The sequence below is a fragment of the Triturus cristatus genome, chromosome 4_1, assembly GCF_964204655.1.
Source record: "Triturus cristatus chromosome 4_1, aTriCri1.1, whole genome shotgun sequence".
NCBI classification, from domain to species: Eukaryota; Metazoa; Chordata; class Amphibia; order Caudata; family Salamandridae; genus Triturus; species Triturus cristatus.
The window spans coordinates 120,344,651-120,372,292 of record NC_140585.1 but is presented as its reverse complement, the minus strand read 5'-3'; the positions used below and the strand labels follow the sequence as shown (position 1 = coordinate 120,372,292).

At 37.1% G+C, this 27,642-nt stretch overlaps 24 non-coding genes across 24 annotated transcripts; all 24 read left to right on the top strand.

Moving 5' to 3' along the window:
* The first annotated feature begins 4,972 nt into the window (after nucleotides 1-4,972).
* Nucleotides 4,973-5,044, top strand: TRNAV-GAC (transfer RNA valine (anticodon GAC)). The gene has a single exon. It is a non-coding gene; the product is annotated as a tRNA-Val (tRNA).
* Nucleotides 5,045-5,674: 630 nt separating this feature from the next.
* On the top strand, nucleotides 5,675-5,746 carry TRNAD-GUC (transfer RNA aspartic acid (anticodon GUC)). Its single transcript has one exon. It is a non-coding gene; the product is annotated as a tRNA-Asp (tRNA).
* A 1,370-nt stretch (nucleotides 5,747-7,116) lies between these two features.
* Nucleotides 7,117-7,188, top strand: TRNAD-GUC (transfer RNA aspartic acid (anticodon GUC)). Its single transcript has one exon. It is a non-coding gene; the product is annotated as a tRNA-Asp (tRNA).
* Nucleotides 7,189-7,816: 628 nt separating this feature from the next.
* TRNAD-GUC (transfer RNA aspartic acid (anticodon GUC)) lies at nucleotides 7,817-7,888 on the top strand. The gene has a single exon. It is a non-coding gene; the product is annotated as a tRNA-Asp (tRNA).
* Nucleotides 7,889-8,477: 589 nt separating this feature from the next.
* On the top strand, nucleotides 8,478-8,549 carry TRNAD-GUC (transfer RNA aspartic acid (anticodon GUC)). Its single transcript has one exon. It is a non-coding gene; the product is annotated as a tRNA-Asp (tRNA).
* Nucleotides 8,550-9,187: 638 nt separating this feature from the next.
* On the top strand, nucleotides 9,188-9,259 carry TRNAD-GUC (transfer RNA aspartic acid (anticodon GUC)). Its single transcript has one exon. It is a non-coding gene; the product is annotated as a tRNA-Asp (tRNA).
* Nucleotides 9,260-9,889: 630 nt separating this feature from the next.
* Nucleotides 9,890-9,961, top strand: TRNAD-GUC (transfer RNA aspartic acid (anticodon GUC)). Its single transcript has one exon. It is a non-coding gene; the product is annotated as a tRNA-Asp (tRNA).
* A 2,540-nt stretch (nucleotides 9,962-12,501) lies between these two features.
* Nucleotides 12,502-12,573, top strand: TRNAD-GUC (transfer RNA aspartic acid (anticodon GUC)). Its single transcript has one exon. It is a non-coding gene; the product is annotated as a tRNA-Asp (tRNA).
* Nucleotides 12,574-13,860: 1,287 nt separating this feature from the next.
* On the top strand, nucleotides 13,861-13,932 carry TRNAD-GUC (transfer RNA aspartic acid (anticodon GUC)). Its single transcript has one exon. It is a non-coding gene; the product is annotated as a tRNA-Asp (tRNA).
* A 626-nt stretch (nucleotides 13,933-14,558) lies between these two features.
* Nucleotides 14,559-14,630, top strand: TRNAD-GUC (transfer RNA aspartic acid (anticodon GUC)). The gene has a single exon. It is a non-coding gene; the product is annotated as a tRNA-Asp (tRNA).
* A 650-nt stretch (nucleotides 14,631-15,280) lies between these two features.
* On the top strand, nucleotides 15,281-15,352 carry TRNAD-GUC (transfer RNA aspartic acid (anticodon GUC)). The gene has a single exon. It is a non-coding gene; the product is annotated as a tRNA-Asp (tRNA).
* A 589-nt stretch (nucleotides 15,353-15,941) lies between these two features.
* Nucleotides 15,942-16,013, top strand: TRNAD-GUC (transfer RNA aspartic acid (anticodon GUC)). Its single transcript has one exon. It is a non-coding gene; the product is annotated as a tRNA-Asp (tRNA).
* A 638-nt stretch (nucleotides 16,014-16,651) lies between these two features.
* Nucleotides 16,652-16,723, top strand: TRNAD-GUC (transfer RNA aspartic acid (anticodon GUC)). Its single transcript has one exon. It is a non-coding gene; the product is annotated as a tRNA-Asp (tRNA).
* Nucleotides 16,724-17,353: 630 nt separating this feature from the next.
* Nucleotides 17,354-17,425, top strand: TRNAD-GUC (transfer RNA aspartic acid (anticodon GUC)). Its single transcript has one exon. It is a non-coding gene; the product is annotated as a tRNA-Asp (tRNA).
* A 2,540-nt stretch (nucleotides 17,426-19,965) lies between these two features.
* On the top strand, nucleotides 19,966-20,037 carry TRNAD-GUC (transfer RNA aspartic acid (anticodon GUC)). The gene has a single exon. It is a non-coding gene; the product is annotated as a tRNA-Asp (tRNA).
* Nucleotides 20,038-21,324: 1,287 nt separating this feature from the next.
* On the top strand, nucleotides 21,325-21,396 carry TRNAD-GUC (transfer RNA aspartic acid (anticodon GUC)). Its single transcript has one exon. It is a non-coding gene; the product is annotated as a tRNA-Asp (tRNA).
* A 626-nt stretch (nucleotides 21,397-22,022) lies between these two features.
* On the top strand, nucleotides 22,023-22,094 carry TRNAD-GUC (transfer RNA aspartic acid (anticodon GUC)). The gene has a single exon. It is a non-coding gene; the product is annotated as a tRNA-Asp (tRNA).
* Nucleotides 22,095-22,744: 650 nt separating this feature from the next.
* TRNAD-GUC (transfer RNA aspartic acid (anticodon GUC)) lies at nucleotides 22,745-22,816 on the top strand. Its single transcript has one exon. It is a non-coding gene; the product is annotated as a tRNA-Asp (tRNA).
* A 628-nt stretch (nucleotides 22,817-23,444) lies between these two features.
* TRNAD-GUC (transfer RNA aspartic acid (anticodon GUC)) lies at nucleotides 23,445-23,516 on the top strand. The gene has a single exon. It is a non-coding gene; the product is annotated as a tRNA-Asp (tRNA).
* A 634-nt stretch (nucleotides 23,517-24,150) lies between these two features.
* TRNAD-GUC (transfer RNA aspartic acid (anticodon GUC)) lies at nucleotides 24,151-24,222 on the top strand. Its single transcript has one exon. It is a non-coding gene; the product is annotated as a tRNA-Asp (tRNA).
* Nucleotides 24,223-24,854: 632 nt separating this feature from the next.
* On the top strand, nucleotides 24,855-24,926 carry TRNAD-GUC (transfer RNA aspartic acid (anticodon GUC)). The gene has a single exon. It is a non-coding gene; the product is annotated as a tRNA-Asp (tRNA).
* Nucleotides 24,927-25,576: 650 nt separating this feature from the next.
* Nucleotides 25,577-25,648, top strand: TRNAD-GUC (transfer RNA aspartic acid (anticodon GUC)). The gene has a single exon. It is a non-coding gene; the product is annotated as a tRNA-Asp (tRNA).
* Nucleotides 25,649-26,276: 628 nt separating this feature from the next.
* TRNAD-GUC (transfer RNA aspartic acid (anticodon GUC)) lies at nucleotides 26,277-26,348 on the top strand. The gene has a single exon. It is a non-coding gene; the product is annotated as a tRNA-Asp (tRNA).
* Nucleotides 26,349-26,982: 634 nt separating this feature from the next.
* Nucleotides 26,983-27,054, top strand: TRNAD-GUC (transfer RNA aspartic acid (anticodon GUC)). Its single transcript has one exon. It is a non-coding gene; the product is annotated as a tRNA-Asp (tRNA).
* The last annotated feature ends 588 nt before the right edge of the window (nucleotides 27,055-27,642 follow it).

The following is a 27,642-nucleotide window of genomic DNA, read 5'->3' as shown; positions in this document are numbered from 1 at the left end:
TAACCTGGGTGACTACCTACACTCCAGCAAGGGCAACCAGCCTTAGTGATGCTGAATGTATTTGCATTACTGACTGAAACCTCAAACCCCACTCGCTTGTGAATACTGTGCATGATTCCACATGGTAAGCAGCTGGGTGTGTGCTAAGAGTCTGCTTCTGCACCAAAAAATGGCTCCCCCTTTCCATCTAATGCAACTGTGAAATCACCAGAGCAATACGCAATAAATCTCTGCCTGTAATTCCTATTTGCACACAGAGTCATGTTTTCACATTAGTCACAAAACGAAATTTCTTTGCCAATTTGAAAGCACACTTACTGCTCTTTTTTTTGGCAAGTGATAAACACTTTTACAGACTGACACATTATGAATCCACTTTTCAGATTTTTTAAAAAGCACATATCCAAACTGCTTTTTCAGACCAGCACCATTTGTAACCTGGGTGACTGCCTACACTCCAGCAAGGGCAACCAGCCTTAGTGATGCTGAATGTATTTGCATTACTGACTGAAACCTCAAACCCCACTCGCTTGTGAATACTGTGCATGATTCTACATGGTAAGCAGCTGGGTGTGTGCTAAGAGTCTGCTTCTGCACCAAAAAATGGCTCCCCCTTTCCATCTAATGCAACTGTGAAATCACCAGAGCAATACGCAATAAATCTCTGCCTGTAATTCCTATTTGCACACAGAGTCATGTTTTCACATTAGTCACAAAACGAAATTTCTTTGCCAATTTGAAAGCACACTTACTGCTCTTTTTTTTGGCAAGTGATAAACATTTTTACAGACTGACACATTATGAATCCACTTTTCAGATTTTTTAAAAAGCACATGTCCAAACTGCTTTTTCAGACCAGCACCATTTGTAACCTGGGTGACTGCCTACACTCCAGCAAGGGCAACCAGCCTTAGTGATGCTGAATGTATTTGCATTACTGACTGAAACCTCAAACCCCACTCGCTTGTGAATACTGTGCATGATTCCACATGGTAAGCAGCTGGGTGTGTGCTAAGAGTCTGCTTCTGCACCAAAAAATGGCTCCCCCTTTCCATCTAATGCAACTGTGAAATCACCAGAGCAATACGCAATAAATCTCTGCCTGTAATTCCTATTTGCACACAGAGTCATGTTTTCACATTAGTCACAAAACAAAATTTCTTTGCCAATTTGAAAGCACACTTACTGCTCTTTTTTTGGCAAGTGATAAACACTTTTACAGACTGACACATTATGAATCCACTTTTCAGATTTTTTAAAAAGCACATGTCCAAACTGCTTTTTCAGACCAGCACCATTTGTAACCTGGGTGACTGCCTACACTCCAGCAAGGGCAACCAGCCTTAGTGATGCTGAATGTATTTGCATTACTGACTGAAACCTCAAACCCCACTCGCTTGTGAATACTGTGCATGATTCCACATGGTAAGCAGCTGGCTGTGTGCTAAGAGTCTGCTTCTGCACCAAAAAATGTCTCCCCCTTTCCATCTAATGCAACTGTGAAATCACCAGAGCAATACGCAATAAATCTCTGCCTATAATTCCTCTTTGCACACAGAGTCATGTTTTCACATTAGTCACAAAACGAAATTTCTTTGCCAATTTGAAAGCACACTTACTGCTCTTTTTTTTGGCAAGTGATACAATCACTTTTACAGACTGACACATTATGAATCCACTTTTCAGATTTTTTAAAAAGCACATGTCCAAACTGCTTTTTCAGACCAGCACCATTTGTAACCTGGGTGACTGCCTACACTCCAGCAAGGGCAACCAGCCTTAGTGATGCTGAATGTATTTGCATTACTGAGTCCAACCTCAAACCCTTAAACTATTCTTTTTTTATACCAGTACACCTTAATTTATTGTGAAAACATAGTCCATATTATTTTACTTGTTCCTCACATTTAAATTTCTCCCAAAACAGAAAATAATAAACACAACTTCAACAAAAAGAATTGCATTTCTATTATTCATTTCTTAATTTACCATATACATCCCCTCTCAAACTCTAAACTCACCTTTAAAATTAGTTAGTTGTGAAAGAAATGTGGCACTCAAACAGCAGATTATCAGAGCCAGGATCTCTGTTCTTTACACCTCTCTCCTCTCAGCAGAACCAGATAATGGCAAACTTTCCCTCTCTTTTTCCACATATATACATGTTAATTTCAAATCTCAGTGCTTCCCCCTTTTTTTCAAATGTAATCACACATTTCTATTAGTTGAAAACCAACCCTTTTCCAAAAGTACCCTTCCCCCAACTTGACTTCTGCCTAGTACCCTTCCCCCAACTTGACTTCTGCCTGCTACCATAGCAACAGCTCATGGAACACTGCTGTGTGGAGTTAGGTCAGAAGTTCGCCAAACAATGTTTCAATTCCACAGAGCAAGAGTGCTTGACTTTTCAAACCTAACAGCAAATCCATAGTACTGTTCTTTGGTAACACATTTTTCTGTACCAATACAAAACATGCTTCTATTAATTTACACATACAGCCTAGTTTTTATTCTAGAATGGTATGAAACAGCCAATCAGTTCTTTTTTTTATGAAAAAAATATGTATGCCTCCATTTCCAAACTGTCTTTCATTTCTTTTTACCATTCTACTAAATTACACCTCCTGAGTGCATCCAGTTCTCCTTTGAAGATGTTCACAGTGTGGATTGTAGGGCACAGCTATGTCTTCTGGAGTGAAAAGTTTGCAGAGAAAACAGGTATGGTGAGAGACCTTGCTTTGCCAAATGTAGACATTAAATGGATTGGTCAGAGAGGGTTAAAGTGGCACCAATTGATGCCATTGGTGAAATCCTTCATGTAAAACCAACACCCTGACCTCATAATAGTGCACTGTGGTGGCAATGACCTAGGCACTTTGACTGGGGTAGGTCTGGAAATGCTTATGAAGGACACCTTTGCACAACTGTTTTCACTTTTCCCTAAAACTGCCTTTGTGTTTTCTAACATATGCCAAAGGCAAAAATGGAACTGGTCCAATCATTTCTGTCCGCAGATTGACAAAGCAAGAAAGCACGTCAACAAATCTGTTTCTGCTTTCCTCCGTGACTATGGTATGGGTTCCATTTACCACAACAACTTGCGTTACGACATGCAAGACATTTATAGAGGAGATGGTGTGCACTTCAATGATGAAGGGAACAGAGTCTTCCTCTTGAACCTTAGACTCTGCATCGGTACTTACTTGTAGGTACCACTTAAAAATCACTTCATAAACACAACGGCTCTTTTTAGAGCCCCCTAATATCTAAACACTTAAATCTGCATTTCATTTCTTTTTTTTTTTTTTTTTACCGTACGCTTACCGTACGCGTACCCCGCGATTTTTTTTAAAATCAATAAATGTTTTCTTTGTACTTTTCTGTCCTTCTTTGACCCCCTTACAAATGTTAGGGGGTCTGTAACTCTCCTCCTTGCCCCCTTTTCTTGTTATCACTCTTTTTTTTCTGAGTGAAACACACGAAATGGCGGCCGCCGCTTCCTGGTTTCGGCCGATTCGAATGTTTACTAAGGTCTAAGAGCCAATCAGAATCGTGCTCGCGCACGCCACCGTACGCGTACGGTAAGCGTACCGTAAGCGCACCGTAAGCTGGCTCAGATATATATATTGATTTAAAGGCTATTTTCTCAGAATCTACTGAACAGATTTACACCAAACCTACAAAAGGCACTTCCTTGACCTGAGGACTACCTCTCTGCCAAATTTCTAGTAATTCTGTTCAGCCGTTCGGGCTGTAGCCCTGTCTAAAGGTCCTATGGAAAAATGCATGGGAAAAACGCGTTTTGGGACCCCCCTTTTATCTCAGCCCTCGCTTGACGAATCCCCCCGAGACTTTCAGGGAAGGAGCGGAGCGTAGCGCCCCACCTATTTTGAAAAATTCGCGAGGATTCGTCGACCGGCGCCAAAGTTATTCAAAATAGAATGTTGCGGATTTCCTATGGAAACGTGGTCCTAACTATAACTACCTACTGGCGACCGCCAGTAGGTAATATATATATATATATACATATACATAGATAGATAGAAAGATAGATAGACAGATCGATAAATAGGTATTTATTTTAATCAATCATTTCTTATTAAAGCAGATTATTTTTAGCTAGGAATTTCTGATTTGTAATCATTTATGAAAAAAGATTACTTCTCCTAACCAAAAGAAGCAAAGCTGCCTATTACAATACTGTGAATTGATTGAGGGCATGCCCTAACCTCATGAAGGTGAGCACTGTTGAACTGAAGCCAATATGTCCTCGTTAGTATAGTGGTCAGTATCCCCGCCTGTCACGCGGGAGACCGGTGTTCAATTCCCCGACGGGGAGACGATTCCTTTTATTCACACAATTAAATAAAATGATGTACTTAATAACATTGTAAACTATATTTGTCATTATCCTTGTTTATTACGATTGAGATAAACGTTGAATTCAGTGATGGCCAAATTGCTTACAGATGTGTTAACTAAAAGTCAGAATATGCTCTGAATATTTCAATCTGCACAGACCATACCATCAAAAAAAATTTACATCTATAATCTAATGGAAATGGAATGAAGCAGTGGGGAATCTTATGCTTCTGCTCAACTCTAGGGGCTAGATTTAGAAGTGGAGTGGATGCTTTTTGTTAGTAGTGACCCCTGGTGGTAAATGGTTATAAGCTGCAAATGGTAAAGTGAGCTGATAGTATATATATATATATATATATATATATATACATATACATAGATAGATAGAAAGATAGATAGACAGATCGATAGATAGGTATTTATTTTAATCAATCATTTCTTATTAAAGCAGATTATTTTTGGCTAGGAATTTCTGATTTGTAATCATTTATGAAAAAAGATAGCTTCTCCTAACCAAAGGAAGCAAAGCTGCCTATTACAATACTGTGAATTGATTGAGGGCATGCCCTAACCTCATGAAGGTGAGCACTGTTGAACTGAAGCCAATATGTCCTCGTTAGTATAGTGGTCAGTATCCCCGCCAGACACGCGGGAGACCGGGGTTCAATTCCCCGACGGGGAGACGATTCCTTTTATTCACACAATTAAATAAAATGATGTACTTAATAACATTGTAAACTATATTTGTCATTATCCTTGTCTATTACGATTGAGATAAACGTTGAATTCAGTGATGGCCAAATTGCTTACAGATGTGTTAACTAAAAGTCAGAATATGCTCTGAATATTTCAATCTGCACAGACCATACCATCAAAAACAATTTACATCTATAATCTAATGGAAAATGGAATGAAGCAGTGGGGAATCTTATGCTTCTGCTCAACTCTAGGGGCTAGATTTAGAAGTGGAGTGGATGCTTTTTGTTAATAGTGACCCCTGGTGGTAAATGGTTATAAGCTGCAAATGGTAAAGTGAGCTGATTGTATATATATATATATATATATATATACATATACATAGATAGATAGAAAGATAGATAGACAGATCGATAAATAGGTATTTATTTTAATCAATCATTTCTTATTAAAGCAGATTATTTTTGGCTAGGAATTTCTGATTTGTAATCATTTATGAAAAAAGATTGCTTCTCCTAACCAAAAGAAGCAAAGCTGCCTATTACAATACTGTGAATTGATTGAGGGCATGCCCTAACCTCATGAAGGTGAGCACTGTTGAACTGAAGCCAATATGTCCTCGTTAGTATAGTGGTCAGTATCCCCGCCTGTCACGCGGGAGACCGGGGTTCAATTCCCCGACGGGGAGACGATTCCTTTTATTCACACAATTAAATAAAATGATGTACTTAATAACATTGTAAACTATATTTGTCATTATCCTTGTCTATTACGATTGAGATAAACGTTGAATTCAGTGATGGCCAAATTGCTTACACATGTGTTAACTAAAAGTCAGAATATGCTCTGAATATTTCAATCTGCACAGACCATACCATCAAAAACAATTTACATCTATAATCTAATGGAAAATGGAATGAAGCAGTGGGGAATCTTATGCTTCTGCTCAACTCTAGGGGCTAGATTTAGAAGTGGAGTGGATGCTTTTTGTTAATAGTGACCCCTGGTGGTAAATGGTTATAAGCTGCAAATGGTAAAGTGAGCTGATTGTATATATATATATATATATATATATACATATACATAGATAGATAGAAAGATAGATAGACAGATCGATAAATAGGTATTTATTTTAATCAATCATTTCTTATTAAAGCAGATTATTTTTGGCTAGGAATTTCTGATTTGTAATCATTTATGAAAAAAGATTGCTTCTCCTAACCAAAAGAAGCAAAGCTGCCTATTACAATACTGTGAATTGATTGAGGGCATGCCCTAACCTCATGGAGGTGAGCACTGTTGAACTGAAGCCAATATGTCCTTGTTAGTATAGTGGTCAGTATCCCCGCCTGTCACGCGGGAGACCGGGGTTCAATTCCCCGACGGGGAGACGATTCCTTTTATTCACACAATTAAATAAAATGATGTACTTAATAACATTGTAAACTATATTTGTCATTATCCTTCTCTATTACGATTGAGATAAACGTTGAATTCAGTGATGGCCAAATTGCTTACAGATGTGTTAACTAAAAGTCAGAATATGCTCTGAATATTTCAATCTGCACAGACCATACCATCAAAAACTATTTACATCTGTAATCTAATGGAAAATGGAATGAAGCAGTGGGGAATCTTATGCTTCTGCTCAACTCTAGGGGCTGGATTTAGAAGTGGAGTGGATGCTTTTTGTTAGTAGTGACCCCTGGTGGTAAATGGTTATAAGCTACAAATGTTAAAGTGAGCTGATTGTATATATATATATATATATATATATATATATATATATATATATATATATATATATATATATATACATATACATAGATAGATAGAAAGATAGATAGACAGATCGATAAATAGGTATTTATTTTAATCAATCATTTCTTATTAAAGCAGATTATTTTTGGCTAGGAATTTCTGATTTGTAATCATTTATGAAAAAAGATTGCTTCTCCTAACCAAAAGAAGCAAAGCTGCCTATTACAATACTGTGAATTGATTGAGGGCATGCCCTAACCTCATGGAGGTGAGCACTGTTGAACTGAAGCCAATATGTCCTCGTTAGTATAGTGGTCAGTATCCCCGCCTGTCACGCGGGAGACCGGGGTTCAATTCCCCGACGGGGAGACGATTCCTTTTATTCACACAATTAAATAAAATGATGTACTTAATAACATTGTAAACTATATTTGTCATTATCCTTGTCTATTACGATTGAGATAAACGTTGAATTCAGTGATGGCCAAATTGCTTACAGATGTGATAACTAAAAGTCAGAATATGCTCTGAATATTTCAATCTGCACAGACCATACCATCAAAAACAATTTACATCTGTAATCTAATGGAAAATGGAATGAAGCAGTGGGGAATCTTATGCTTCTGCTCAACTCTAGGGGCTAGATTTAGAAGTGGAGTGGATGCTTTTTGTTAGTAAGGACCCCTGGTGGTAAGTGGTTATAAGCTGCAAATGGTAAAGTGAGCTGATTGTATATATATATATATATATATATACATATACATAGATAGATAGAAAGATAGATAGACAGATCGATAGATAGGTATTTATTTTAATCAATCATTTCTTATTAAAGCAGATTATTTTTGGCTAGGAATTTCTGATTTGTAATCATTTATGAAAAAAGATTGCTTCTCCTAACCAAAGGAAGCAAAGCTGCCTATTACAATACTGTGAATTGATTGAGGGCATGCCCTAACCTCATGGAGGTGAGCACTGTTGAACTGAAGCCAATATGTCCTCGTTAGTATAGTGGTCAGTATCCCCGCCTGTCACGCGGGAGACCGGGGTTCAATTCCCCGACGGGGAGACGATTCCTTTTATTCACACAATTAAATAAAATGATGTACTTAATAACATTGTAAACTATATTTGTCATTATCCTTGTCTATTACGATTGAGATAAACGTTGAATTCAGTGATGGCCAAATTGCTTACAGATGTGTTAACTAAAAGTCAGAATATGCTCTGAATATTTAAATCTGTACACACCATACCATCAAAAACAATTTACATCTATAATCTAATGGAAAATGGAATGAAGCAGTGGGGAATCTTATGCTTCTGCTCAACTCTCGGGGCTAGATTTAGAAGTGGAGTGGATGCTTTTTATTAGTAGTGACCCCTGGTGGTAAATGGTTATAAGCTGCAAATGGTAAAGTGAGCTGATAGATAGAAAGATAGATAGACAGATCGATAGATAGGTATTTATTTTAATCAATCATTTCTTATTAAAGCAGATTATTTTTGGCTAGGAATTTCTGATTTGTAATCATTTATGAAAAAAGATTGCTTCTCCTAACCAAAGGAAGCAAAGCTGCCTATTACAATACTGTGAATTGATTGAGGGCATGCCCTAACCTCATGGAGGTGAGCACTGTTAAACTGAAGCCAATATGTCCTCGTTAGTATAGTGGTCAGTATCCCCGCCTGTCACGCGGGAGACCGGGGTTCAATTCCCCGACGGGGAGACGATTCCTTTTATTCACACAATTAAATAAAATGATGTACTTAATAACATTGTAAACTATATTTGTCATTATCCTTGTCTATTACGATTGAGATAAACGTTGAATTCAGTGATGGCCAAATTGCTTACAGATGTGTTAACTAAAAGTCAGAATATGCTCTGAATATTTCAATCTGCACAGACCATACCATCAAAAACAATTTACATCTATAATCTAATGGAAAATGGAATGAAGCAGTGGGTAATCTTATGCTTCTGCTCAACTCTAGGGGCTAGATTTAGAAGTGGAGTGGATGCTTTTTGTTAGTAGTGACCCCTGGTGGTAAGTGGTTATAAGCTGCAAATGGTAAAGTGAGCTGATTGTATATATATATATATATATATATATATATATATACATATACATAGATAGATAGAAAGATAGATAGACAGATCGATAGATAGGTATTTATTTTAATCAATCATTTCTTATTAAAGCAGATTATTTTTGGCTAGGAATTTCTGATTTGTAATCATTTATGAAAAAAGATTGCTTCTCCTAACCAAAGGAAGCAAAGCTGCCTATTACAATACTGTGAATTGATTGAGGGCATGCCCTAACCTCATGGAGGTGAGCACTGTTGAACTGAAGCCAATATGTCCTCGTTAGTATAGTGGTCAGTATCCCCGCCTGTCACGCGGGAGACCGGGGTTCAATTCCCCGACGGGGAGACGACTCCTTTTATTCACACAATTAAATAAAATGATGTACTTAATAACATTGTAAACTATATTTGTCATTATCCTTGTCTATTACGATTGAGATAAACGTTGAATTCAGTGATGGCCAAATTGCTTACAGATGTGTTAACTAAAAGTCAGAATATGCTCTGAATATTTCAATCTGCACAGACCATACCATCAAAAACAATTTACATCTATAATCTAATGGAAAATGGAATGAAGCAGTGGGGAATCTTATGCTTCTGCTCAACTCTAGGGGCTAGATTTAGAAGTGGAGTGGATGCTTTTTGTTAGTAAGGACCCCTGGTGGTAAGTGGTTTTAAGCTGCAAATGGTAAAGTGAGCTGATTGTATATATATATATATATATATATATACATATACATAGATAGATAGAAAGATAGATAGACAGATCGATAGATAGGTATTTATTTTAATCAATCATTTCTTATTAAAGCAGATTATTTTTGGCTAGGAATTTCTGATTTGTAATCATTTATGAAAAAAGATTGCTTCTCCTAACCAAAGGAAGCAAAGCTGCCTATTACAATACTGTGAATTGATTGAGGGCATGCCCTAACCTCATGGAGGTGAGCACTGTTGAACTGAAGCCAATATGTCCTCGTTAGTATAGTGGTCAGTATCCCCGCCTGTCACGCGGGAGACCGGGGTTCAATTCCCCGACGGGGAGACGATTCCTTTTATTCACACAATTAAATAAAATGATGTACTTAATAACATTGTAAACTATATTTGTCATTATCCTTGTCTATTACGATTGAGATAAACGTTGAATTCAGTGATGGCCAAATTGCTTACAGATGTGTTAACTAAAAGTCAGAATATGCTCTGAATATTTCAATCTGCACAGACCATACTAGGGGTGGGCGGAATTTGCGGAATTAACCTTCGCAAATTATCGCGAGAATGTTTAAAATTATCGCAAACAAGCAGAAATATCGCGAAGATGCGGAAGTTTTTTTCCGGCATGTTCGCGCGATTTTCTGCATGGTTGCGGGTCGCCAACTTACCCATGTGGCTGCTTGCGGGCGCGGCCATCTTGTTTTGAGTTGTTCTCGCGGTGCATGATCGCGAGAAGAAAGACGTGATCGCGCGACGCATGACGTCACTGCGGGCGCGAACTGTCGCGAGACAGCGCAAATGGCTAAAAACAATACAACATCTCATGGAGAACGCGACCGGATCAAGAAAACTTGTCGGCGAACGCAGGGATTCAGGTAAGGCGATCGCGCGCGCGCGAGAATGTATCATTTTACAGCGCGAGCAAGAAACAAATTATCGCCAAGCTGCGGAAACCGGAATTTTTGACATTTTCGCGCTCTCCGCGGAACGCAAAAATGTCAAAATATCGCAATTTCCGCGAACGGAACGAAATTTTTGCCCAGGCCTAGACCATACCATCAAAAACAATTTACATCTATAATCTAATGGAAAATGGAATGAAGCAGTGGGGAATCTTATGCTTCTGCTCAACTCTAGGGGCTAGATTTAGAAGTGGAGTGGATGCTTTTTGTTAGTAAGGACCCCTGGTGGTAAGTGGTTATAAGCTGCAAATGGTAAAGTGAGCTGATTGTATATATATTACCTACTGGCGGTCGCCAGTAGGTAGTTATAGTTAGGACCCCTTTTCCATAGGAAATCCGCAACATTCTATTTGGAATAACTTTGGCGCAGGTCGACGAATCCTCGCAAATTTCTCAAAATAGGTGGGGCGCTACGCTCCGCTCCTACCCTGAAAGTCTCGGGGGGATTCGTCAAGCGGGGGCTGAGATAAAAGGGGGGTCCCAAAACGCGTTTTCCCCATGCATTTTTCCATAGGACCTTTAGACAGGGCTACAGCCCGAACGGCTGAACAGAATTACTTGAAATTTGGCAGAGAGGTAGCCATAAGGTCAAGGAAGTGCCTTTTGCAGGTCTGGTGTAAATCTGTTCAGTATTTCCGGAGAAAATAGCATTTAAAAGCATATATATATATATATGCGCGCAGGGTGCGCGCACCGTGCGAGCACCGTGCGAGCACCCTAACGTGCGCGAGCGTAATTCTGATTGGTGGTTACATGTTAGTCAACGTTCGAATCGGTCGAAATCAGGAAGTGTCGGCCGCCATTTTGTTTGTTTTCAGTGCGAGAGTGAAAAAGGAAGGTGGCGAACGTGAAAAGGGGGCAGGGTAGAGAGTTCCTGACCCCCTAGCCTTTGTCAGGGGGTCCCTTAAGGACCCCGAAGGCAAAAAAAAAATTTTTTTTTTTTTAAAAATTGCGGGGGTGCGCGCACAGTGCGCGCACCCTGATAACACAAAAAAAAAAAATTTTTTTTACAAAAAAAAAATAATAATTTGCAGGGTGAAAACCAAACAAAAAAAAAATAATAATTTTTAATACGTAGTTTATTGTAAAATAAATATATAAAAAATAATACATAAATAAATTAGCATTTAAAAAACCGTACAAATTCACTGAAAAAACCATAGGTTTCACACACGTTATAGTTAGGAATTAGCATTTAAAAAACCTTGCTAATTCACTGAAAAAACCATAGGTTTCACACATGTTATAGTTAGCTGGACATTTTACTGATAAAAAACCAATGAAATTCCCCCGTTATAGTTACTGTAGGCAACTATAACTCACGCGACCGTAATCCTCTGCTGATGACATATGTGTCTTTATGAAAAAAAAATATTTGTAATATATGTATAGCTAAAATTTAATGGAAGAAGACATGGGCAAATAAGTGTCTAAATACAGTATTAGCATCAGCAGAGGATTACGGTCGCGTGAGTTATAGTTGCCTACAGTAACTATAACGGGGGAATTTCATTGGTTTTTTATCAGTAAAATGTCCAGCTAACTATAACATGTGTGAAACCTATGGTTTTTTCAGTGAATTAGCAAGGTTTTTTAAATGCTAATTCCTAACTATAACGTGTGTGAAACCTATGGTTTTTTCAGTGAATATATATATATATATACATATACATAGATAGATAGAAAGATAGATAGACAGATCGATAGATAGGTATTTATTTTAATCAATCATTTCTTATTAAAGCAGATTATTTTTGGCTAGGAATTTCTGATTTGTAATCATTTATGAAAAAAGATTGCTTCTCCTAACCAAAGGAAGCAAAGCTGCCTATTACAATACTGTGAATTGATTGAGGGCATGCCCTAACCTCATGGAGGTGAGCACTGTTGAACTGAAGCCAATATGTCCTCGTTAGTATAGTGGTCAGTATCCCCGCCTGTCACGCGGGAGACCGGGGTTCAATTCCCCGACGGGGAGACGATTCCTTTTATTCACACAATTAAATAAAATGATGTACTTAATAACATTGTAAACTATATTTGTCATTATCCTTGTCTATTACGATTGAGATAAACGTTGAATTCAGTGATGGCCAAATTGCTTACAGATGTGTTAACTAAAAGTCAGAATATGCTCTGAATATTTCAATCTGTACACACCATACCATCAAAAACAATTTACATCTATAATCTAATGGAAAATGGAATGAAGCAGTGGGGAATCTTATGCTTCTGCTCAACTCTAGGGGCTAGATTTAGAAGTGGAGTGGATGCTTTTTGTTAGTAGTGACCCCTGGTGGTAAATGGTTATAAGCTGCAAATGGTAAAGTGAGCTGATAGATAGAAAGATAGATAGACAGATCGATAGATAGGTATTTATTTTAATCAATCATTTCTTATTAAAGCAGATTATTTTTGGCTAGGAATTTCTGATTTGTAATCATTTATGAAAAAAGATTGCTTCTCCTAACCAAAGGAAGCAAAGCTGCCTATTACAATACTGTGAATTGATTGAGGGCATGCCCTAACCTCATGGAGGTGAGCACTGTTAAACTGAAGCCAATATGTCCTCGTTAGTATAGTGGTCAGTATCCCAGCCTGTCACGCGGGAGACCGGGGTTCAATTCCCCGACGGGGAGACGATTCCTTTTATTCACACAATTAAATAAAATGATGTACTTAATAACATTGTAAACTATATTTGTCATTATCCTTGTCTATTACGATTGAGATAAACGTTGAATTCAGTGATGGCCAAATTGCTTACAGATGTGTTAACTAAAAGTCAGAATATGCTCTGAATATTTCAATCTGCACAGACCATACCATCAAAAACAATTTACATCTATAATCTAATGGAAAATGGAATGAAGCAGTGGGGAATCTTATGCTTCTGCTCAACTCTAGGGGCTAGATTTAGAAGTGGAGTGGATGCTTTTTGTTAGTAGTGACCCCTGGTGGTAAGTGGTTATAAGCTGCAAATGGTAAAGTGAGCTGATTGTATATATATATATATATATATACATATACATAGATAGATAGAAAGATAGATAGACAGATCGATAAATAGGTATTTATTTTAATCAATCATTTCTTATTAAAGCAGATTATTTTTGGCTAGGAATTTCTGATTTGTAATCATTTATGAAAAAAGATTGCTTCTCCTAACCAAAGGAAGCAAAGCTGCCTATTACAATACTGTGAATTGATTGAGGGCATGCCCTAACCTCATGGAGGTGAGCACTGTTGAACTGAAGCCAATATGTCCTCGTTAGTATAGTGGTCAGTATCCCCGCCTGTCACGCGGGAGACCGGGGTTCAATTCCCCGACGGGGAGACGACTCCTTTTATTCACACAATTAAATAAAATGATGTACTTAATAACATTGTAAACTATATTTGTCATTATCCTTGTCTATTACGATTGAGATAAACGTTGAATTCAGTGATGGCCAAATTGCTTACAGATGTGTTAACTAAAAGTCAGAATATGCTCTGAATATTTCAATCTGCACAGACCATACCATCAAAAACAATTTACATCTATAATCTAATGGAAAATGGAATGAAGCAGTGGGGAATCTTATGCTTCTGCTCAACTCTAGGGGCTAGATTTAGAAGTGGAGTGGATGCTTTTTGTTAGTAAGGACCCCTGGTGGTAAGTGGTTATAAGCTGCAAATGGTAAAGTGAGCTGATTGTATATATATATATATATATATACATATACATAGATAGATAGAAAGATAGATAGACAGATCGATAGATAGGTATTTATTTTAATCAATCATTTCTTATTAAAGCAGATTATTTTTGGCTAGGAATTTCTGATTTGTAATCATTTATGAAAAAAGATTGCTTCTCCTAACCAAAGGAAGCAAAGCTGCCTATTACAATACTGTGAATTGATTGAGGGCATGCCCTAACCTCATGGAGGTGAGCACTGTTGAACTGAAGCCAATATGTCCTCGTTAGTATAGTGGTCAGTATCCCCGCCTGTCACGCGGGAGACCGGGGTTCAATTCCCCGACGGGGAGACGGTTCCTTTTATTCACACAATTAAATAAAATGATGTACTTAATAACATTGTAAACTATATTTGTCATTATCCTTGTCTATTACGATTGAGATAAACGTTGAATTCAGTGATGGCCAAATTGCTTACAGATGTGTTAACTAAAAGTCAGAATATGCTCTGAATATTTCAATCTGTACACACCATACCATCAAAAACAATTTACATCTATAATCTAATGGAAAATGGAATGAAGCAGTGGGGAATCTTATGCTTCTGCTCAACTCTAGGGGCTAGATTTAGAAGTGGAGTGGATGCTTTTTGTTAGTAGTGACCCCTGGTGGTAAGTGGTTATAAGCTGCAAATGGTAAAGTGAGCTGATTGTATATATATATATATATATATATATATATATATATATATATACATACACATAGATAGATAGATAGAAAGATAGATAGACAGATCGATAGATAGGTATTTATTTTAATCAATCATTTCTTATTAAAGCAGATTATTTTTGGCTAGGAATTTCTGATTTGTAATCATTTATGAAAAAAGATTGCTTCTCCTAACCAAAGGAAGCAAAGCTGCCTATTACAATACTGTGAATTGATTGAGGGCATGCCCTAACCTCATGGAGGTGAGCACTGTTAAACTGAAGCCAATATGTCCTCGTTAGTATAGTGGTCAGTATCCCCGCCTGTCACGCGGGAGACCGGGGTTCAATTCCCCGACGGGGAGACGATTCCTTTTATTCACACAATTAAATAAAATGATGTACTTAATAACATTGTAAACTATATTTGTCATTATCCTTGTCTATTACGATTGAGATAAACGTTGAATTCAGTGATGGCCAAATTGCTTACAGATGTGTTAACTAAAAGTCAGAATATGCTCTGAATATTTAAATCTGTACACACCATACCATCAAAAACAATTTACATCTATAATCTAATGGAAAATGGAATGAAGCAGTGGGGAATCTTATGCTTCTGCTCAACTCTCGGGGCTAGATTTAGAAGTGGAGTGGATGCTTTTTATTAGTAGTGACCCCTGGTGGTAAATGGTTATAAGCTGCAAATGGTAAAGTGAGCTGATAGATAGAAAGATAGATAGACAGATCGATAGATAGGTATTTATTTTAATCAATCATTTCTTATTAAAGCAGATTATTTTTGGCTAGGAATTTCTGATTTGTAATCATTTATGAAAAAAGATTGCTTCTCCTAACCAAAGGAAGCAAAGCTGCCTATTACAATACTGTGAATTGATTGAGGGCATGCCCTAACCTCATGGAGGTGAGCACTGTTAAACTGAAGCCAATATGTCCTCGTTAGTATAGTGGTCAGTATCCCCGCCTGTCACGCGGGAGACCGGGGTTCAATTCCCCGACGGGGAGACGATTCCTTTTATTCACACAATTAAATAAAATGATGTACTTAATAACATTGTAAACTATATTTGTCATTATCCTTGTCTATTACGATTGAGATAAACGTTGAATTCAGTGATGGCCAAATTGCTTACAGATGTGTTAACTAAAAGTCAGAATATGCTCTGAATATTTCAATCTGCACAGACCATACCATCAAAAACAATTTACATCTATAATCTAATGGAAAATGGAATGAAGCAGTGGGTAATCTTATGCTTCTGCTCAACTCTAGGGGCTAGATTTAGAAGTGGAGTGGATGCTTTTTGTTAGTAGTGACCCCTGGTGGTAAGTGGTTATAAGCTGCAAATGGTAAAGTGAGCTGATTGTATATATATATATATATATATATATATATATATACATATACATAGATAGATAGAAAGATAGATAGACAGATCGATAGATAGGTATTTATTTTAATCAATCATTTCTTATTAAAGCAGATTATTTTTGGCTAGGAATTTCTGATTTGTAATCATTTATGAAAAAAGATTGCTTCTCCTAACCAAAGGAAGCAAAGCTGCCTATTACAATACTGTGAATTGATTGAGGGCATGCCCTAACCTCATGGAGGTGAGCACTGTTGAACTGAAGCCAATATGTCCTCGTTAGTATAGTGGTCAGTATCCCCGCCTGTCACGCGGGAGACCGGGGTTCAATTCCCCGACGGGGAGACGACTCCTTTTATTCACACAATTAAATAAAATGATGTACTTAATAACATTGTAAACTATATTTGTCATTATCCTTGTCTATTACGATTGAGATAAACGTTGAATTCAGTGATGGCCAAATTGCTTACAGATGTGTTAACTAAAAGTCAGAATATGCTCTGAATATTTCAATCTGCACAGACCATACCATCAAAAACAATTTACATCTATAATCTAATGGAAAATGGAATGAAGCAGTGGGGAATCTTATGCTTCTGCTCAACTCTAGGGGCTAGATTTAGAAGTGGAGTGGATGCTTTTTGTTAGTAAGGACCCCTGGTGGTAAGTGGTTTTAAGCTGCAAATGGTAAAGTGAGCTGATTGTATATATATATATATATATATATATACATATACATAGATAGATAGAAAGATAGATAGACAGATCGATAGATAGGTATTTATTTTAATCAATCATTTCTTATTAAAGCAGATTATTTTTGGCTAGGAATTTCTGATTTGTAATCATTTATGAAAAAAGATTGCTTCTCCTAACCAAAGGAAGCAAAGCTGCCTATTACAATACTGTGAATTGATTGAGGGCATGCCCTAACCTCATGGAGGTGAGCACTGTTGAACTGAAGCCAATATGTCCTCGTTAGTATAGTGGTCAGTATCCCCGCCTGTCACGCGGGAGACCGGGGTTCAATTCCCCGACGGGGAGACGATTCCTTTTATTCACACAATTAAATAAAATGATGTACTTAATAACATTGTAAACTATATTTGTCATTATCCTTGTCTATTACGATTGAGATAAACGTTGAATTCAGTGATGGCCAAATTGCTTACAGATGTGTTAACTAAAAGTCAGAATATGCTCTGAATATTTCAATCTGCACAGACCATACTAGGGGTGGGCGGAATTTGCGGAATTAACCTTCGCAAATTATCGCGAGAATGTTTAAAATTATCGCAAACAAGCAGAAATATCGCGAAGATGCGGAAGTTTTTTTCCGGCATGTTCGCGCGATTTTCTGCATGGTTGCGGGTCGCCAACTTACCCATGTGGCTGCTTGCGGGCGCGGCCATCTTGTTTTGAGTTGTTCTCGCGGTGCATGATCGCGAGAAGAAAGACGTGATCGCGCGACGCATGACGTCACTGCGGGCGCGAACTGTCGCGAGACAGCGCAAATGGCTAAAAACAATACAACATCTCATGGAGAACGCGACCGGATCAAGAAAACTTGTCGGCGAACGCAGGGATTCAGGTAAGGCGATCGCGCGCGCGCGAGAATGTATCATTTTACAGCGCGAGCAAGAAACAAATTATCGCCAAGCTGCGGAAACCGGAATTTTTGACATTTTCGCGCTCTCCGCGGAACGCAAAAATGTCAAAATATCGCAATTTCCGCGAACGGAACGAAATTTTTGCCCAGGCCTAGACCATACCATCAAAAACAATTTACATCTATAATCTAATGGAAAATGGAATGAAGCAGTGGGGAATCTTATGCTTCTGCTCAACTCTAGGGGCTAGATTTAGAAGTGGAGTGGATGCTTTTTGTTAGTAAGGACCCCTGGTGGTAAGTGGTTATAAGCTGCAAATGGTAAAGTGAGCTGATTGTATATATATTACCTACTGGCGGTCGCCAGTAGGTAGTTATAGTTAGGACCCCTTTTCCATAGGAAATCCGCAACATTCTATTTGGAATAACTTTGGCGCAGGTCGACGAATCCTCGCAAATTTCTCAAAATAGGTGGGGCGCTACGCTCCGCTCCTACCCTGAAAGTCTCGGGGGGATTCGTCAAGCGGGGGCTGAGATAAAAGGGGGGTCCCAAAACGCGTTTTCCCCATGCATTTTTCCATAGGACCTTTAGACAGGGCTACAGCCCGAACGGCTGAACAGAATTACTTGAAATTTGGCAGAGAGGTAGCCATAAGGTCAAGGAAGTGCCTTTTGCAGGTCTGGTGTAAATCTGTTCAGTATTTCCGGAGAAAATAGCATTTAAAAGCATATATATATATATATGCGCGCAGGGTGCGCGCACCGTGCGAGCACCGTGCGAGCACCCTAACGTGCGCGAGCGTAATTCTGATTGGTGGTTACATGTTAGTCAACGTTCGAATCGGTCGAAATCAGGAAGTGTCGGCCGCCATTTTGTTTGTTTTCAGTGCGAGAGTGAAAAAGGAAGGTGGCGAACGTGAAAAGGGGGCAGGGTAGAGAGTTCCTGACCCCCTAGCCTTTGTCAGGGGGTCCCTTAAGGACCCCGAAGGCAAAAAAAAAATTTTTTTTTTTTTAAAAATTGCGGGGGTGCGCGCACAGTGCGCGCACCCTGATAACACAAAAAAAAAAAATTTTTTTTACAAAAAAAAAATAATAATTTGCAGGGTGAAAACCAAACAAAAAAAAAATAATAATTTTTAATACGTAGTTTATTGTAAAATAAATATATAAAAAATAATACATAAATAAATTAGCATTTAAAAAACCGTACAAATTCACTGAAAAAACCATAGGTTTCACACACGTTATAGTTAGGAATTAGCATTTAAAAAACCTTGCTAATTCACTGAAAAAACCATAGGTTTCACACATGTTATAGTTAGCTGGACATTTTACTGATAAAAAACCAATGAAATTCCCCCGTTATAGTTACTGTAGGCAACTATAACTCACGCGACCGTAATCCTCTGCTGATGACATATGTGTCTTTATGAAAAAAAAATATTTGTAATATATGTATAGCTAAAATTTAATGGAAGAAGACATGGGCAAATAAGTGTCTAAATACAGTATTAGCATCAGCAGAGGATTACGGTCGCGTGAGTTATAGTTGCCTACAGTAACTATAACGGGGGAATTTCATTGGTTTTTTATCAGTAAAATGTCCAGCTAACTATAACATGTGTGAAACCTATGGTTTTTTCAGTGAATTAGCAAGGTTTTTTAAATGCTAATTCCTAACTATAACGTGTGTGAAACCTATGGTTTTTTCAGTGAATATATATATATATATACATATACATAGATAGATAGAAAGATAGATAGACAGATCGATAGATAGGTATTTATTTTAATCAATCATTTCTTATTAAAGCAGATTATTTTTGGCTAGGAATTTCTGATTTGTAATCATTTATGAAAAAAGATTGCTTCTCCTAACCAAAGGAAGCAAAGCTGCCTATTACAATACTGTGAATTGATTGAGGGCATGCCCTAACCTCATGGAGGTGAGCACTGTTGAACTGAAGCCAATATGTCCTCGTTAGTATAGTGGTCAGTATCCCCGCCTGTCACGCGGGAGACCGGGGTTCAATTCCCCGACGGGGAGACGATTCCTTTTATTCACACAATTAAATAAAATGATGTACTTAATAACATTGTAAACTATATTTGTCATTATCCTTGTCTATTACGATTGAGATAAACGTTGAATTCAGTGATGGCCAAATTGCTTACAGATGTGTTAACTAAAAGTCAGAATATGCTCTGAATATTTCAATCTGTACACACCATACCATCAAAAACAATTTACATCTATAATCTAATGGAAAATGGAATGAAGCAGTGGGGAATCTTATGCTTCTGCTCAACTCTAGGGGCTAGATTTAGAAGTGGAGTGGATGCTTTTTGTTAGTAGTGACCCCTGGTGGTAAATGGTTATAAGCTGCAAATGGTAAAGTGAGCTGATAGATAGAAAGATAGATAGACAGATCGATAGATAGGTATTTATTTTAATCAATCATTTCTTATTAAAGCAGATTATTTTTGGCTAGGAATTTCTGATTTGTAATCATTTATGAAAAAAGATTGCTTCTCCTAACCAAAGGAAGCAAAGCTGCCTATTACAATACTGTGAATTGATTGAGGGCATGCCCTAACCTCATGGAGGTGAGCACTGTTAAACTGAAGCCAATATGTCCTCGTTAGTATAGTGGTCAGTATCCCAGCCTGTCACGCGGGAGACCGGGGTTCAATTCCCCGACGGGGAGACGATTCCTTTTATTCACACAATTAAATAAAATGATGTACTTAATAACATTGTAAACTATATTTGTCATTATCCTTGTCTATTACGATTGAGATAAACGTTGAATTCAGTGATGGCCAAATTGCTTACAGATGTGTTAACTAAAAGTCAGAATATGCTCTGAATATTTCAATCTGCACAGACCATACCATCAAAAACAATTTACATCTATAATCTAATGGAAAATGGAATGAAGCAGTGGGGAATCTTATGCTTCTGCTCAACTCTAGGGGCTAGATTTAGAAGTGGAGTGGATGCTTTTTGTTAGTAGTGACCCCTGGTGGTAAGTGGTTATAAGCTGCAAATGGTAAAGTGAGCTGATTGTATATATATATATATATATATACATATACATAGATAGATAGAAAGATAGATAGACAGATCGATAAATAGGTATTTATTTTAATCAATCATTTCTTATTAAAGCAGATTATTTTTGGCTAGGAATTTCTGATTTGTAATCATTTATGAAAAAAGATTGCTTCTCCTAACCAAAGGAAGCAAAGCTGCCTATTACAATACTGTGAATTGATTGAGGGCATGCCCTAACCTCATGGAGGTGAGCACTGTTGAACTGAAGCCAATATGTCCTCGTTAGTATAGTGGTCAGTATCCCCGCCTGTCACGCGGGAGACCGGGGTTCAATTCCCCGACGGGGAGACGACTCCTTTTATTCACACAATTAAATAAAATGATGTACTTAATAACATTGTAAACTATATTTGTCATTATCCTTGTCTATTACGATTGAGATAAACGTTGAATTCAGTGATGGCCAAATTGCTTACAGATGTGTTAACTAAAAGTCAGAATATGCTCTGAATATTTCAATCTGCACAGACCATACCATCAAAAACAATTTACATCTATAATCTAATGGAAAATGGAATGAAGCAGTGGGGAATCTTATGCTTCTGCTCAACTCTAGGGGCTAGATTTAGAAGTGGAGTGGATGCTTTTTGTTAGTAAGGACCCCTGGTGGTAAGTGGTTATAAGCTGCAAATGGTAAAGTGAGCTGATTGTATATATATATATATATATATACATATACATAGATAGATAGAAAGATAGATAGACAGATCGATAGATAGGTATTTATTTTAATCAATCATTTCTTATTAAAGCAGATTATTTTTGGCTAGGAATTTCTGATTTGTAATCATTTATGAAAAAAGATTGCTTCTCCTAACCAAAGGAAGCAAAGCTGCCTATTACAATACTGTGAATTGATTGAGGGCATGCCCTAACCTCATGGAGGTGAGCACTGTTGAACTGAAGCCAATATGTCCTCGTTAGTATAGTGGTCAGTATCCCCGCCTGTCACGCGGGAGACCGGGGTTCAATTCCCCGACGGGGAGACGGTTCCTTTTATTCACACAATTAAATAAAATGATGTACTTAATAACATTGTAAACTATATTTGTCATTATCCTTGTCTATTACGATTGAGATAAACGTTGAATTCAGTGATGGCCAAATTGCTTACAGATGTGTTAACTAAAAGTCAGAATATGCTCTGAATATTTCAATCTGTACACACCATACCATCAAAAACAATTTACATCTATAATCTAATGGAAAATGGAATGAAGCAGTGGGGAATCTTATGCTTCTGCTCAACTCTAGGGGCTAGATTTAGAAGTGGAGTGGATGCTTTTTGTTAGTAGTGACCCCTGGTGGTAAGTGGTTATAAGCTGCAAATGGTAAAGTGAGCTGATTGTATATATATATATATATATATATATATATATATATATATATACATACACATAGATAGATAGATAGAAAGATAGATAGACAGATCGATAGATAGGTATTTATTTTAATCAATCATTTCTTATTAAAGCAGATTATTTTTGGCTAGGAATTTCTGATTTGTAATCATTTATGAAAAAAGATTGCTTCTCCTAACCAAAGGAAGCAAAGCTGCCTATTACAATACTGTGAATTGATTGAGGGCATGCCCTAACCTCATGGAGGTGAGCACTGTTAAACTGAAGCCAATATGTCCTCGTTAGTATAGTGGTCAGTATCCCCGCCTGTCACGCGGGAGACCGGGGTTCAATTCCCCGACGGGGAGACGATTCCTTTTATTCACACAATTAAATAAAATGATGTACTTAATAACATTGTAAACTATATTTGTCATTATCCTTGTCTATTACGATTGAGATAAACGTTGAATTCAGTGATGGCCAAATTGCTTACAGATGTGTTAACTAAAAGTCAGAATATGCTCTGAATATTTCAATCTGCACAGACCATACCATCAAAAACAATTTACATCTATAATCTAATGGAAAATGGAATGAAGCAGTGGGGAATCTTATGCTTCTGCTCAACTCTAGGGGCTAGATTTAGAAGTGGAGTGGATGCTTTTTGTTAGTAAGGACCCCTGGTGGTAAGTGGTTATAAGCTGCAAATGGTAAAGTGAGCTGATTGTATATATATATATATATATATATACATATACATAGATAGATAGAAAGATAGATAGACAGATCGATAGATAGGTATTTATTTTAATAAATCATTTCTTATTAAAGCAGATTATTTTTGGCTAGGAATTTCTGATTTGTAATCATTTATGAAAAAAGATTGCTTCTCCTAACCAAAGGAAGCAAAGCTGCCTATTACAATACTGTGAATTGATTGAGGGCATGCCCTAACCTCATGGAGGTGAGCACTGTTGAACTGAAGCCAATATGTCCTCGTTAGTATAGTGGTCAGTATCCCCGCCTGTCACGCGGGAGACCGGGGTTCAATTCCCCGACGGGGAGACGATTCCTTTTATTCACACAATTAAATAAAATGATGTACTTAATAACATTGTAAACTATATTTGTCATTATCCTTGTCTATTACGATTGAGATAAACGTTGAATTCAGTGATGGCCAAATTGCTTACAGATGTGTTAACTAAAAGTCAGAATATGCTCTGAATATTTCAATCTGTACACACCATACCATCAAAAACAATTTACATCTATAATCTAATGGAAAATGGAATGAAGCAGTGGGGAATCTTATGCTTCTGCTCAACTCTAGGGGCTAGATTTAGAAGTGGAGTGGATGCTTTTTGTTAGTAGTGACCCCTGGTGGTAAATGGTTATAAGCTGCAAATGGTTAAGTGAGCTGATTGTATATATATATATATATATATATATATATACATATGCATAGATAGATAGAAAGATAGATAGACAGATCGATAGATAGGTATTTATTTTAATCAATCATTTCTTATTAAAGCAGATTATTTTTGGCTAGGAATTTCTGATTTGTAATCATTTATGAAAAAAGATTGCTTCTCCTAACCAAAGGAAGCAAAGCTGCCTATTACAATACTGTGAATTGATTGAGGGCATGCCCTAACCTCATGGAGGTGAGCACTGTTAAACTGAAGCCAATATGTCCTCGTTAGTATAGTGGTCAGTATCCCCGCCTGTCACGCGGGAGACCGGGGTTCAATTCCCCGACGGGGAGACGATTCCTTTTATTCACACAATTAAATAAAATGATGTACTTAATAACATTGTAAACTATATTTGTCATTATCCTTGTCTATTACGATTGAGATAAACGTTGAATTCAGTGATGGCCAAATTGCTTACAGATGTGTTAACTAAAAGTCAGAATATGCTCTGAATATTTCAATCTGCACAGACCATACCATCAAAAACAATTTACATCTATAATCTAATGGAAAATGGAATGAAGCAGTGGGGAATCTTATGCTTCTGCTCAACTCTAGGGGCTAGATTTAGAAGTGGAGTGGATGCTTTTTGTTAGTAGTGACCCCTGGTGGTAAGTGGTTATAAGCTGCAAATGGTAAAGTGAGCTGATTGTATATATATATATATATATATATATATACATATACATAGATAGATAGAAAGATAGATAGACAGATCGATAGATAGGTATTTATTTTAATCAATCATTTCTTATTAAAGCAGATTATTTTTGGCTAGGAATTTCTGATTTGTAATCATTTATGAAAAAAGATTGCTTCTCCTAACCAAAGGAAGCAAAGCTGCCTATTACAATACTGTGAATTGATTGAGGGCATGCCCTAACCTCATGGAGGTGAGCACTGTTGAACTGAAGCCAATATGTCCTCGTTAGTATAGTGGTCAGTATCCCCGCCTGTCACGCGGGAGACCGGGGTTCAATTCCCCGACGGGGAGACGATTCCTTTTATTCACACAATTAAATAAAATGATGTACTTAATAACATTGTAAACTATATTTGTCATTATCCTTGTCTATTACGATTGAGATAAACGTTGAATTCAGTGATGGCCAAATTGCTTACAGATGTGTTAACTAAAAGTCAGAATATGCTCTGAATATTTCAATCTGCACAGACCATACCATCAAAAACAATTTACATCTATAATCTAATGGAAAATGGAATGAAGCAGTGGGGAATCTTATGCTTCTGCTCAACTCTAGGGGCTAGATTTAGAAGTGGAGTGGATGCTTTTTGTTAGTAAGGACCCCTGGTGGTAAGTGGTTATAAGCTGCAAATGGTAAAGTGAGCTGATTGTATATATATATATATATATATATATATATATATATATATATACATACACATAGATAGATAGATAGAAAGATAGATAGACAGATCGATAGATAGGTATTTATTTTAATCAATCATTTCTTATTAAAGCAGATTATTTTTGGCTAGGAATTTCTGATTTGTAATCATTTATGAAAAAAGATTGCTTCTCCTAACCAAAGGAAGCAAAGCTGCCTATTACAATACTGTGAATTGATTGAGGGCATGCCCTAACCTCATGGAGGTGAGCACTGTTAAACTGAAGCCAATATGTCCTCGTTAGTATAGTGGTCAGTATCCCCGCCTGTCACGCGGGAGACCGGGGTTCAATTCCCCGACGGGGAGACGATTCCTTTTATTCACACAATTAAATAAAATGATGTACTTAATAACATTGTAAACTATATTTGTCATTATCCTTGTCTATTACGATTGAGATAAACGTTGAATTCAGTGATGGCCAAATTGCTTACAGATGTGTTAACTAAAAGTCAGAATATGCTCTGAATATTTCAATCTGCACAGACCATACCATCAAAAACAATTTACATCTATAATCTAATGGAAAATGGAATGAAGCAGTGGGGAATCTTATGCTTCTGCTCAACTCTAGGGGCTAGATTTAGAAGTGGAGTGGATGCTTTTTGTTAGTAAGGACCCCTGGTGGTAAGTGGTTATAAGCTGCAAATGGTAAAGTGAGCTGATTGTATATATATATATATATATATATACATATACATAGATAGATAGAAAGATAGATAGACAGATCGATAGATAGGTATTTATTTTAATAAATCATTTCTTATTAAAGCAGATTATTTTTGGCTAGGAATTTCTGATTTGTAATCATTTATGAAAAAAGATTGCTTCTCCTAACCAAAGGAAGCAAAGCTGCCTATTACAATACTGTGAATTGATTGAGGGCATGCCCTAACCTCATGGAGGTGAGCACTGTTGAACTGAAGCCAATATGTCCTCGTTAGTATAGTGGTCAGTATCCCCGCCTGTCACGCGGGAGACCGGGGTTCAATTCCCCGACGGGGAGACGATTCCTTTTATTCACACAATTAAATAAAATGATGTACTTAATAACATTGTAAACTATATTTGTCATTATCCTTGTCTATTACGATTGAGATAAACGTTGAATTCAGTGATGGCCAAATTGCTTACAGATGTGTTAACTAAAAGTCAGAATATGCTCTGAATATTTCAATCTGTACACACCATACCATCAAAAACAATTTACATCTATAATCTAATGGAAAATGGAATGAAGCAGTGGGGAATCTTATGCTTCTGCTCAACTCTAGGGGCTAGATTTAGAAGTGGAGTGGATGCTTTTTGTTAGTAGTGACCCCTGGTGGTAAATGGTTATAAGCTGCAAATGGTAAAGTGAGCTGATTGTATATATATATATATATATATATATATATACATATGCATAGATAGATAGAAAGATAGATAGACAGATCGATAGATAGGTATTTATTTTAATCAATCATTTCTTATTAAAGCAGATTATTTTTGGCTAGGAATTTCTGATTTGTAATCATTTATGAAAAAAGATTGCTTCTCCTAACCAAAGGAAGCAAAGCTGCCTATTACAATACTGTGAATTGATTGAGGGCATGCCCTAACCTCATGGAGGTGAGCACTGTTAAACTGAAGCCAATATGTCCTCGTTAGTATAGTGGTCAGTATCCCCGCCTGTCACGCGGGAGACCGGGGTTCAATTCCCCGACGGGGAGACGATTCCTTTTATTCACACAATTAAATAAAATGATGTACTTAATAACATTGTAAACTATATTTGTCATTATCCTTGTCTATTACGATTGAGATAAACGTTGAATTCAGTGATGGCCAAATTGCTTACAGATGTGTTAACTAAAAGTCAGAATATGCTCTGAATATTTCAATCTGCACAGACCATACCATCAAAAACAATTTACATCTATAATCTAATGGAAAATGGAATGAAGCAGTGGGGAATCTTATGCTTCTGCTCAACTCTAGGGGCTAGATTTAGAAGTGGAGTGGATGCTTTTTGTTAGTAAGGACCCCTGGTGGTAAGTGGTTATAAGCTGCAAATGGTAAAGTGAGCTGATTGTATATATATATATATATATATATATATATATATATATATATATACATACACATAGATAGATAGATAGAAAGATAGATAGACAGATCGATAGATAGGTATTTATTTTAATCAATCATTTCTTATTAAAGCAGATTATTTTTGGCTAGGAATTTCTGATTTGTAATCATTTATGAAAAAAGATTGCTTCTCCTAACCAAAGGAAGCAAAGCTGCCTATTACAATACTG